Source organism: Haliotis cracherodii, unplaced genomic scaffold (genome assembly GCF_022045235.1).
Source record: "Haliotis cracherodii isolate W230 unplaced genomic scaffold, xgHalCrac1.p SCAF_9, whole genome shotgun sequence".
Lineage (NCBI taxonomy): Eukaryota > Metazoa > Mollusca > Gastropoda > Lepetellida > Haliotidae > Haliotis > Haliotis cracherodii.
The window spans coordinates 52318440-52330523 of NW_027266343.1; the positions used below are offsets into that span (position 1 = coordinate 52318440).

A 12084-nucleotide genomic window follows, 5' to 3' on the forward strand; every position below is an offset into this window, starting at 1 on the left:
GTCATTCCAGGAATCATAAAGCTGAACAGAAAGCTGAACGATATTGCAGGAAGACCATGGGTCATTGATAGTGGTATTTACGCCATGCAATAAGAATTATATAGCGCTATAACTCGTCATTCCAGGAATCATAAAGCTGAACAGAAAGCTGAACGATATTGCAGGAAGACCATGGGTCATTGATAGTGGTATTTACGCAATGCAGTAAGAATTATATAGCGCTATAACTCGTCATTCCAGGAATCATAAAGCTGAACAGAAAGCTGAACGATATTGCAGGAAGACCATGGGTCATTGATAGTGGTATTTACGCCATGCAGTAAGAATTATATAGCGCTATAACTCGTCATTCCAGGAATCATAAAGCTGAACAGAAAGCTGAACGATATTGCAGGAAGACCATGGGTCATTGATAGTGGTATTTACGCAATGCAGTAAGAATTATATAGCGCTATAACTCGTCATTCCAGGAATCATAAAGCTGAACAGAAAGCTGAACGATATTGCAGGAAGACCATGGGTCATTGATAGTGGTATTTACGCCATGCAGTAAGAATTATATAGCGCTATAACTCGTCATTCCAGGAATCATAAAGCTGAACAGAAAGCTGAACGATATTGCAGGAAGACCATGGGTCATTGATAGTGGTATTTACGCCATGCAGTAAGAATTATATAGCGCTATAACTCGTCATTCCAGGAATCATAAAGCTGAACAGAAAGCTGAACGATATTGCAGGAAGACCATGGGTCATTGATAGTGGTATTTACGCCATGCAGTAAGAATTATATAGCGCTATAACTCGTCATTCCAGGAATCATTAAGCTGAACAGAAAGCTGAACGATATTGCAGGAAGACCATGGGTCATTGATAGTGGTATTTACGCCATGCAGTAAGAATTATATAGCGCTATAACTCGTCATTCAAGGAATCATAAAGCTGAACAGAAAGCTGAACGATATTGCAGGAAGACCATGGGTCATTGATAGTGGTATTTACGCCATGCAGTAAGAATTATATAGCGCTATAACTCGTCATTCCAGGAATCATAAAGCTGAACAGAAAGCTGAACGATATTGCAGGAAGACCATGGGTCATTGATAGTGGTATTTACGCCATGCAGTAAGAATTATATAGCGCTATAACTCGTCATTCCAGGAATCATAAAGCTGAACAGAAAGCTGAACGATATTGCAGGAAGACCATGGGTCATTGATAGTGGTATTTACGCCATGCAGTAAGAATTATATAGCGCTATAACTCGTCATTCCAGGAATCAGAAAGCTGAACAGAAAGCTGAACGATATTGCAGGAAGACCATGGATCATTGATAGTGGTATTTACGCCATGCAGTAAGAATTATATAGCGCTATAACTCGTCATTCCAGGAATCATAAAGCTGAACATAAAGCTGAACGATATTGCAGGAAGACCATGGGTCATTGATAGTGGTATTTACGCCATGCAGTAAGAATTATATAGCGCTATAACTCGTCATTCCAGGAATCATAAAGCTGAACAGAAAGCTGAACGATATTGCAGGAAGACCATGGGTCATTGATAGTGGTATTTACGCCATGCAGTAAGAATTATATAGCGCTATAACTCGTCATTCCAGGAATCATAAAGCTGAACAGAAAGCTGAACGATATTGCAGGAAGACCATGGGTCATTGATAGTGGTATTTACGCCATGCAGTAAGAATTATATAGCGCTATAACTCGTCATTCCAGGAATCATAAAGCTGAACAGAAAGCTGAACGATATTGCAGGAAGACCATGGGTCATTGATAGTGGTATTTACGCCATGCAGTAAGAATTATATAGCGCTATAACTCGTCATTCCAGGAATCATAAAGCTGAACAGAAAGCTGAACGATATTGCAGGAAGACCATGGGTCATTGATAGTGGTATTTACGCCATGCAGTAAGAATTATATAGCGTTATAACTCGTCATTCCAGGAATCATAAAGCTGAAAAGAAAGATGAACGATATTGCAGGAAGACCATGGGTCATTGATAGTGGTATTTACGCCATGCAGTAAGAATTATATAGCGCTATAACTCGTCATTCCAGGAATCATAAAGCTGAACAGAAAGCTGAACGATATTGCAGGAAGACCATGGGTCATTGATAGTGGTATTTACGCCATGCAGTAAGAATTATATAGCGCTATAACTCGTCATTCCAGGAATCATAAAGCTGAACAGAAAGCTGAACGATATTGCAGGAAGACCATGGGTCATTGATAGTGGTATTTATGCCATGCAGTAAGAATTATATAGCGCTATAACTCGTCATTCCAGGAATCATAAAGCTGAACAGAAAGCTGAACGATATTGCAGGAAGACCATGGGTCATTGATAGTGGTATTTACGCCATGCAGTAAGAATTATATAGCGCTATAACTCGTCATTCCAGGAATCATAAAGCTGAACAGAAAGCTGAACGATATTGCAGGAAGACCATGGGTCATTGATAGTGGTATTTACGCCATGCAATAAGAATTATATAGCGCTATAACTCGTCATTCCAGGAATCATAAAGCTGAACAGAAAGCTGAACGATATTGCAGGAAGACCATGGGTCATTGATAGTGGTATTTACGCCATGCAGTAAGAATTATATAGCGCTATAACTCGTCATTCCAGGAATCATAAAGCTGAACAGAAAGCTGAACGATATTGCAGGAAGACCATGGGTCATTGATAGTGGTATTTACGCCATGCAGTAAGAATTATATAGCGCTATAACTCGTCATTCCAGGAATCATAAAGCTGAACAGAAAGCTGAACGATATTGCAGGAAGACCATGGGTCATTGATAGTGGTATTTACGCCATGCAATAAGAATTATATAGCGCTATAACTCGTCATTCCAGGAATCATAAAGCTGAACAGAAAGCTGAACGATATTGCAGGAAGACCATGGGTCATTGATAGTGGTATTTACGCCATGCAGTAAGAATTATATAGCGCTATAACTCGTCATTCCAGGAATCATAAAGCTGAACAGAAAGCTGAACGATATTGCAGGAAGACCATGGGTCATTGATAGTGGTATTTACGCCATGCAGTAAGAATTATATAGCGCTATAACTCGTCATTCCAGGAATCATAAAGCTGAACAGAAAGCTGAACGATATTGCAGGAAGACCATGGGTCATTGATAGTGGTATTTACGCCATGCAGTAAGAATTATATAGCGCTATAACTCGTCATTCCAGGAATCATAAAGCTGAACAGAAAGCTGAACGATATTGCAGGAAGACCATGGGTCATTGATAGTGGTATTTACGCCATGCAGTAAGAATTATATAGCGCTATAACTCGTCATTCCAGGAATCATAAAGCTGAACAGAAAGCTGAACGATATTGCAGGAAGACCATGGGTCATTGATAGTGGTATTTACGCCATGCAGTAAGAATTATATAGCGCTATAACTCGTCATTCCAGGAATCATAAAGCTGAACAGAAAGCTGAACGATATTGCAGGAAGACCATGGGTCATTGATAGTGGTATTTACGCCATGCAGTAAGAATTATATAGCGCTATAACTCGTCATTCCAGGAATCATAAAGCTGAACAGAAAGCTGAACGATATTGCAGGAAGACCATGGGTCATTGATAGTGGTATTTACGCCATGCAGTAAGAATTATATAGCGCTATAACTCGTCATTCCAGGAATCATAAAGCTGAACAGAAAGCTGAACGATATTGCAGGAAGACCATGGGTCATTGATAGTGGTATTTACGCCATGCAGTAAGAATTATATAGCGTTATAACTCGTCATTCCAGGAATCATAAAGCTGAAAAGAAAGATGAACGATATTGCAGGAAGACCATGGGTCATTGATAGTGGTATTTACGCCATGCAGTAAGAATTATATAGCGCTATAACTCGTCATTCCAGGAATCATAAAGCTGAACAGAAAGCTGAACGATATTGCAGGAAGACCATGGGTCATTGATAGTGGTATTTACGCCATGCAGTAAGAATTATATAGCGCTATAACTCGTCATTCCAGGAATCATAAAGCTGAACAGAAAGCTGAACGATATTGCAGGAAGACCATGGGTCATTGATAGTGGTATTTATGCCATGCAGTAAGAATTATATAGCGCTATAACTCGTCATTCCAGGAATCATAAAGCTGAACAGAAAGCTGAACGATATTGCAGGAAGACCATGGGTCATTGATAGTGGTATTTACGCCATGCAGTAAGAATTATATAGCGCTATAACTCGTCATTCCAGGAATCATAAAGCTGAACAGAAAGCTGAACGATATTGCAGGAAGACCATGGGTCATTGATAGTGGTATTTACGCCATGCAATAAGAATTATATAGCGCTATAACTCGTCATTCCAGGAATCATAAAGCTGAACAGAAAGCTGAACGATATTGCAGGAAGACCATGGGTCATTGATAGTGGTATTTATGCCATGCAGTAAGAATTATATAGCGCTATAACTCGTCATTCCAGGAATCATAAAGCTGAACAGAAAGCTGAACGATATTGCAGGAAGACCATGGGTCATTGATAGTGGTATTTACGCCATGCAGTAAGAATTATATAGCGCTATAACTCGTCATTCCAGGAATCATAAAGCTGAACAGAAAGCTGAACGATATTGCAGGAAGACCATGGGTCATTGATAGTGGTATTTACGCCATGCAATAAGAATTATATAGCGCTATAACTCGTCATTCCAGGAATCATAAAGCTGAACAGAAAGCTGAACGATATTGCAGGAAGACCATGGGTCATTGATAGTGGTATTTACGCAATGCAGTAAGAATTATATAGCGCTATAACTCGTCATTCCAGGAATCATAAAGCTGAACAGAAAGCTGAACGATATTGCAGGTGCCATCGACAAAAGTGCGTATAAACTGAGTTTCGGATGCCATGTCAAAATAATATTCAACAAAGAAGAAACCCACCTGTTTGTTTGTCATCCATTGGTAGTCGGGTTTCCTCAAGTCTAAACTGAACAAAAAAACGTTGGTTACATTACTTCTTTGCACGTGTTTGTGACAGGTGCCACCAGTGGGGCAGGGTAGGCTAATCTCTTCGCAATAACGGGCTGGCGTCATCACTATTTGACAGTGATTCGTGGTAATAGTCGGAATCGTACAATAGTGAGAAATGGACTTTAGTGCACTCAGATGAAATTACGCCTATGCAATCAAATCCAACCTCTCTCAGTCAGAGGGGCGGCCGGGTAGCCTAGTGGTTATAGCGTTCGCTCGTCACGCCGAAGACCCTCGTTCGATTCCGACATGGGTACAATGTGTGAAGCCCATTTCTGGTATCTCCCGCTGTGATATTGCTGGAATATTGCTAAAAGAAATAGAAGCAAGATGACGTGACTTGAATATTGATTTTTCTTCACCCCACTGACCACAGGAGCAGCAGGCTGGGTCAGTTGTTAGCTAGGGATCGTGACTGTTTTGCCTTTAATCTCTCGGGAATTGGGTTAAATGATTCAGTGCAACATGATGTTGCCACAGGAGATGATCCACCCGGAAGGCAACTAGTCCTGCTATGCGTTCAGAAATAAAGCACCAAGTTCAGGAATTATGTGAACCAGATCATGATAGGAGAGCTGATCAAAATGTTATACCAACAAATAAATCCAACAATTGTGAAAGTGTTTTTAAATTTCAGTTTTCAACATGACCTCCCTGCTTTTCAATACACTTGTCATATCGATAGTCAATCTTTATTTCGTACTCAAGAGGCCACAGTCCTTTAGTACATAATACAATTCAACATAATTAATCATTACAATAGAACAACAAATTGAAATAAATTATCTCCCACATATATACACCATGACAACCATAAATGTGCTCATTTTATTCCGGCATAGATAGTATTTAACTAACAGTTAACAATTTCATTTCTATGGGAAAAGCATGGTAAATAAACATCGATACATTCTTTACAACCTCTGTTCTCTCACATTTTGATAAACTTATAAATTTACATACGTTTGGTTCACTGTAATAGTATTTTGGTAAGTATTTTATTCTTAGTTCTAAATATAATGGACATCTGATAAGGAAGTGATACTCGTCTTCTATTTCATTTAAGTTACACATTTTACATTTTCTTTGTTCTCGTGGGGTATTTATATATCTGCCTGTTTTAATATGTAGATTATGCGACATGCAACAACACCGTGCCAATGCTTTTCTATATTTTGGTAATATAAACGAGATTGCATTCTCTATAAATGTAAGATTTAAAAAGTTTATAATAAAAGTGTTTATTTGATAATACTAATGAAACATTCCATGACTGTAAATAAATATCTTTTAGTCATGGTTTCAGTGACTGGGTAAACGCAGCAGTATTATTGACCCGTTGATCATACCCAACACAGTAAAGCTTTTCAATTCCAGTCTGGAAACAGTTTTCTGAAGCCACCCTGAAAAGCCCATTTACGGTAGCTTTGAGGTTATCGTTGTCGTCATAGCGCTTTCCACGTTCTTTCAGTTTAGGAAAAAGGTGCCAGGTCTGGCGAGTATGGACAGTAAGGAGGCTCTTCGAACCCACATTGTCGCACAGCAGCCTTTGCAAGTCGAGAGGTGTGAAAAGAGCCATTGTCATGAAGAAAGTAGAATACCAGCAGTCAGCAGTCAGCATTCATCGCCGCTTTTCTTTGATAGAATCTCTCATTAAGCGATGAAGCAAATCATCAGAGTAGGCACTGGTAATGATTTGACTTTCTAAGTAATCAACAAAGATCACGCCCTTTGTATCCCGGAATAAAGTGGCCATACCTTTCTTAGCTGATCTTGAAGACTTGACATTCTTTGGTGCCGGAGAAGTGGAATGGTGCCATTCCATGGATAGTCGTTTTTACTCGGGATCAATGTGGTGGACCCATGTTTCATCACCCTTTACTAATCTCGTTTTGAATTTCACTATGAACGTTCAACTGGCTGTCACTAATATAAATACGGCCTCAACAGACAAAATGCAGATGCAATGAACTACAATGTACATCATTAACGAGTTCAGTTTCTAAAGGCTCATCACAGCAAAAAAAGTGTAGGTTTCCGTCTTCCGGAAACCATCCGGATACCTTCCCATTTTGGATCCGGACCGGATACCTTCCGGTAACCTTCCGGTAACCTTCCGGAAACCTTCCGGAAACCTTCCGGAAACCTTAAAAAAAATGTCAAAATTTGGGGAGTGCATTTTGTTTAAGTGTGAAACATAAAAAAAATGAAAAACAATGAAATGAAAAAAACAAGCAATTTGAAGGTTGCTGAAGGCATCTGGAAGGTTTCCGGAAGGTTTCCGGAAAGTATCCGGATGCAAATTTTCTTCATGACTTGCTTCTGGTAAATAATGTTAGCATGTGCATTACAGATAGCTCTTGTAATATTCTGGGTTACTTTAATGGTAAACATCCTCCTAAAACATTTTTGGAGAAGACAATTGTTCAATTTTATATAATGTCCTTTTCAGATGTTAATGGTATTTAATGAACAAACATCAGTTCTCGTATAATGATATCCTTAAATTTCATGTCCAGGCTTCCAGTTTGTACTGAGAAAAAGAAAAAGTCATTGACAATGTGCTCACTTGGGCCTTTGGTCCTAGTGAGATGATAATAAGACTATTTGTAACGGTACATGTACTTGACTGTTATATCCAAAATACTAACTTCATTGAAATTTGCCTCACCCTAGTTTTATGGTACTACAGTGAGCTCTTCCTCAGTTACTATGAATTCTTTTATTAAAAGGGATTGGCAGGAGGGCAGTTGAAAAGACCGAGGGTTTCTGCAAATGATAATGCCCTGAAAAATAGCATTACCGTTATTATAGCTAAAATGGATGGAATTTGTTATCCAAAAGAAACAACAATATCGGTTTTGAAACATTTACTGCAATCAACACGAATGTCACTGACCCTCTTTTACAAATATGGAAACGTCATAGAACAAACCAGATGATGTCACTATTGAACGTGGCGTCACCTATCCCTATCCTATGACGTCACACAACAACGGGCGTGATAATGGCCCGTCGTCAAGCAATATAAGGACATTATCAAGTCACAGTGGCCCGCTCATTTTTGATAACATGCGGGCGGTTTAATGATAATTCTATCCATTTTAGCTATAATCTTCAATACTCATAACAGAGTGTGATAACAGTTCGCTTGACAGTACCTACGGAAAATGTTCACCAGTTCAGAGAAATTACTTTCCCTCAATCCTCCTTTTCTTTCTATATTGTCATGGATGAACAGGAACCAGGATGAAGGGACTCTATCTCTGCTGCATTGTGTTAGTAGAATTGTGAACTTTCCATTTGGCGTTTGGGTCCACATTTAAAGACAATAAACTTATCCAACTTATCCTATACCCGACTCAATTTATTGTGATAACATGCTTTGAAGTAAAATATATGGAATCAACGCACATCGTCTCATACAAACACAAAAAGTTGTTAAACGTTGAAACAAGTGTACCTTCGAAATTAGTCCTCACTCCAATTTACTCACCGACTCTGATTGGCAGACACAGCTCACTTATTGTGAATGTATTTTTCACTTTAAAGTTTAAAGTACTCAATGTCAAGCTGAAACTGTATTTAAGAATGCTGACATGGTGCTGTCAGATCACAATTTTTCACAATGGCCTTTCGATGTGTCATTTGAACATGTTGAAAGGTTTTACCAGAGATATTTGTCAGTAATAACTGATGCTATTTCTGCTCTTGCATTACAACAAATAAATCAGCCATTATGGAACTATTTTATTGATATGTGGCAACAAACATACTTCAGGCTGTACAGTTTACAAATCGGTTAATATCTATGTCATCTTGTTCCACCTTATGTCTGGGCAGTTGCTCGCTTACAATTTACAGTTACAGACAGAAAATACCAGAACCGTTAACTACTACAAATCAAATACTGTATGGGTTACACTGAAAGAGCGCCATAACTGAAAATCTTCAAATACCTGTATTTGGCTATAACTTTGACTATTTTTTTCTGTTCCTGCCTATTATCTATTCCTGCCTCAGGTAAGGATGCAGTGATTTATTTATATATATCACAGATAAACTCCTGAAGTCTATGGAAGTTATTTACAAGTTATACACATAAGGACTTAAAGGTGGAGAATGTATTGATGTCAACTTCTTTATTATGATGATCACAACATTTCGGAGTATGTACTTACTCCTTCATTCGGTGAATATTCACAATTCTGATCCAAATGCTTAGATCAATGCTCATATTGTCAACCATATTTGCCATTTTTATATCATATTCATGTGTATAATACATTTTATTTCTAATAATGGCGTAATTTGGACACACAAATATAAAGTAACCCAATACTTGCCGCAACGGGCGACAATGCTTGTCTAAAGAGTTGACTAACGCGATCAGGTGGCGGTCAGGCTCAGTGACTTGGTTCATGCATGTCATTGATCCCAATTGTGTGGGTCGATGCTCATGATGTCAATCACTGGACTGTCTGGTCCAGAATCGATTATTTACATATAGCCGGAATATTGCTTGAGTACGGCATAAAACAACAAACCAAATCATAAGTGCGGGATGAATGATTTCAAATTAGCAAGTTTTATGTGACCTTCAATCACTACAACCTGATCTGAGTCTTGAAAAGATATGACTTTGATTCAGTGAAAATTTGCATCATGATAGTTTCAACTGTAGATACAGTTAATCTGTTTTTTGTACAGTTTCTGTTTATTAAATGTATATGTTGTTCAAATAAGCTTTGCCTCTTCACCAACCCTCTTCCTCTTTTGGAATAAATAGTGTCTAATAATTCAAACACCATCACTACTAATCATCCTAGTGAACACAACAAAGAAATGCACATCAAAAACGTCATTATTATTTCTGATCTCTGATAAATTAGAAAAAAACTGTTATCCAGCAAGATACATTTCTAACTTGTCTTTATCCTTTCAATGTTTCAGTGTGAATTTGTTAAAGATTGATAAGCTGTCATTATTCATTGTAATCCATATCTCACTTTCAGGTGGTTCAGGTGGCAACACATGATTGGAATTGAATGCCACATTTTGTTTGACATGCACTTTGCCAGTGAGGCACGGTAACGGTATAACGAGACAGCGGTGGCACTATAGCGCGGTAATTGAGCGGATGGTAGAGCTCGGGCTGCGCCCGGTAAACTGCATTGTTGTTGTGTTGTTGCATTAGGTGTTTAAGAGGTCGCCTTCTGCCTAGGCAATTTCAGCTGACCTGTCCCTCTTTGGGACTCCTGTGTGTGAGAAGGGTTCACATATCTATTGTGATTTATGTGTTCACATAATTTCTGTTTTTGCATTGATATGATTTCTATTTTCTTATATTGATATGATTTCATTTTTATCCTTGGCTGCTCTGTTTATATACGTTCGAGCAGCTGTCCATCTCTCAGAAATAGAGTTAGTTTGGCCTTCGCTATTGCATCTCTTGGCTTTAGGAGATCTATGACAGATAGCGGATCTAACTGCAATTCTTGTTTTAACCTAGCCCGGGCTGGGGCATGGTCTTGACATTCTAGTAACAGGTGGTCAATGGTTTCAGCCTGATTGCAAGATGAACAAACCTTGTCATAGTGCTTTTTGTGACCAAGTCTGAGGCGTGAGATAGCAGTTTCAATTTTCCTTTCATTTGAGTATGAGTTTGGCTTTTGTTGGACCTTGGGTTGAATTTTGTATAGCCATCTGCCGATCTTACTTGCGTCCCATTGGGCTTGCCATCTTTTTGCTATGGAGGCTTTGATTTTGCTTTTTATCTCTAGTTTACTAAAGGGAATAGGCTGTATATCCGCTTTGTCTAGAGCTAGCTTCGCCAGTGAGTCTGCTTTTCCATTTCCATGAATATCTATGTGAGAGGGGATCCAACACAGCTCCACCTGTTGCCCTTTGTCCGATAGTTTTGTATATTCGTATAGAATATTGTTGACTGTGTTTGGCCTGGAGTTTGAGTTTCTCCCACTGATGGCCTGAAGTGCACTTAGCGAGTCTGATAGGACGACTGCCTTTGCTTCCGGGAGTTCCGGTATGAGTTTGAGTGCATGATGAATTGCCTCCAATTCAGCCGTGAATACTGACTGACCATCAGGCAAGCGAACTGAATGTGCTTGGGGTTTGGAGCTGTGGATATGGATCCCGTAACCAGCACTGTTGTTGATAGGATTCTTGGATCCATCAGTGTATATATGGGCCCAGCTGTCCCAGGTAGTTTGGATTTTAGTGATAGCTACCGATCGTAGTAGGGTTGGGTTTTCTCTTTTAGTGACTTCTGATGTTAAAGCAGTGTCAACTTTGGGAGTTTGTAAAGTCCAGGGAGGGTGTAACCCTTTGTAGTGACTTTCTGGAGGCTGAATGTCATCGCAATTGTGCCTTCGAATGAGTTCACGTACTAATATCCCAGATGGCTTTAGTGAGGGATTTTTTCGAGCTAGGGCTTCATCTCGAGCGTTTTTGTCTTGCCATATCTTTTTAACCAAAGGGTTTGATGTTCGTCCCCAGAACGATAATATTGCCTGCTCTCTTCTTAGTTTCAATGGGAGTTCTCCCGTTTCTACTTGTAGTGCTTCTAGTGAGGTGCCTGTCGCTGCGCCTGTGGCCAGCATTAGGGCTTTGTATTGTATTCTGTCTAGGCGCCTCAAGACAGTATTTGATGCTGAGTGAAAAGCCTCACAACCATAGTCAATTTTTGATCTGATAAGATCTTTGTAGAGGTCCAGCTGAGTGTCCCTCGATGTGCCCCAAGATGTGCCTGAAATTGCCCGTAATACGTTCAGGTCTTTTTGACATCTGTTTTCCACATATTCTATATGCTTGCGCCAAGTGAGGTGTTGATCAAGGATAACTCCAAGAAATATTGCAGATTTTTCGAATTTGATAGGTTTGCCTTTTATGGAGACACGGGGTATCATAGCATCTTTCCCCCGGCGTTTGAATAGAACTCCAACCGTTTTTTCACTTGAAAGGGTGAATCCCCATTTATTGCACCATTGATCTACTCCGTCCAGGGCTGACTGGAGTTTT

At 39.3% G+C, this 12084-nt stretch overlaps 1 protein-coding gene across 1 annotated transcript in view; it reads right to left on the reverse strand.

Moving 5' to 3' along the window:
• The window catches only part of LOC139451977 (amidase-like), a 62948-nt gene that overhangs the window by 15453 nt on the left and 35411 nt on the right, over positions 1 to 12084 (reverse strand). The window lies entirely within an intron of this gene.